Source organism: Bufo bufo, chromosome 1 (genome assembly GCF_905171765.1).
Source record: "Bufo bufo chromosome 1, aBufBuf1.1, whole genome shotgun sequence".
Lineage (NCBI taxonomy): Eukaryota > Metazoa > Chordata > Amphibia > Anura > Bufonidae > Bufo > Bufo bufo.
The window spans coordinates 72,963,612-72,964,673 of NC_053389.1; the positions used below are offsets into that span (position 1 = coordinate 72,963,612).

Sequence of the window (1,062 nt, forward strand, 5' to 3'; positions counted from 1 at the left end):
GGTGTATCTCACAGGGCCTGAACCAGTGTAGGCCTGAATTCAATATTGGTGCACCAAATGGCGGTATTTAAAATCTCTGAATGTAACCCAAATGTATTAAGGGTGTATCTTAGGCTATTTTCACATCTGCGTTCAAGCTCTCCGTTCCTGTAGTCCGTCCGGAAGTAAAAAAAAAATCTAAAAACGTATCCGTTCAACCTCCCATAGAAACAAATTGACGTATGTATGCATACGTTTGACTCCGTTAGTTGGTAAGACGTTCGGAATCCGTTTTTTCAGACGGAAAACAAAATCCTACTCTTGTCTATAATGGTTCTGTAACGTTTTCAGATGTCTTCGCCTTCTCCTTCGGCTGGCAGTCGAAGTACTCCATCCTTTCACATGCAGGTAAAAATCTTTAAATAAAAATAAATTATTAATGATCCAAAAAATAAATATGTTTGAACCACAATACATATTTATATATTTCAGGGACACTCCGACACTGAATCCTCTGCTGGCGAGGAATTGCGTTTTTCTCCTGAACCAATGGAGTCAGTAAGTGTGGAATGTTATATTTAGATCTTTTGGTTTCTACACATCCATAATTGGTACAATGGATATAAACTCGAAAGGTACATGATTTGCCAACACCGCAAAAGGATAGATAGGCCAATGTATTGGCAACAAGATTTGAAAGAGTGTATATGGGTGATGCATTTTGGTTGCTGCAGGGCAGACGGCAATTTTCAATGAATCCAAAACTGTGTTTGTTTTTCAGACACAGGAGGGTACACATTCCATTGAAAATCTGCGAAGTAGACGTCATAACGACGACGATGTGAGTATCTATACTTAGGTTCTCTAAAGTAATCAATTGTCTTTTGTGATAACTATATTATTTATTAGGACACAAACAGGCAAAGTGAAAATCCATCACCTGTTCAAACAAGAACTCGGTCGCGGACAACGTGGTCATGGCAGTCGTCGTGGACGTGTAGGCCGTGTGAGTAGGCACATGTGCTGTGATGTGAGCTGTCCACACTGCCCCCAGTATACAGTATCTTATATCACCTATAAGAT

At 39.8% G+C, this 1,062-nt stretch overlaps 1 long non-coding RNA gene across 1 annotated transcript; it reads left to right on the top strand.

The window, feature by feature from the left end:
- Positions 1 to 318: 318 nt before the first annotated feature.
- On the top strand, positions 319 to 809 carry LOC120986833. Its single transcript, XR_005775805.1, has 3 exons — positions 319 to 387; positions 472 to 537; positions 761 to 809. It is a non-coding gene; the product is annotated as an uncharacterized LOC120986833 (long non-coding RNA).
- Positions 810 to 1,062: the final 253 nt, after the last annotated feature.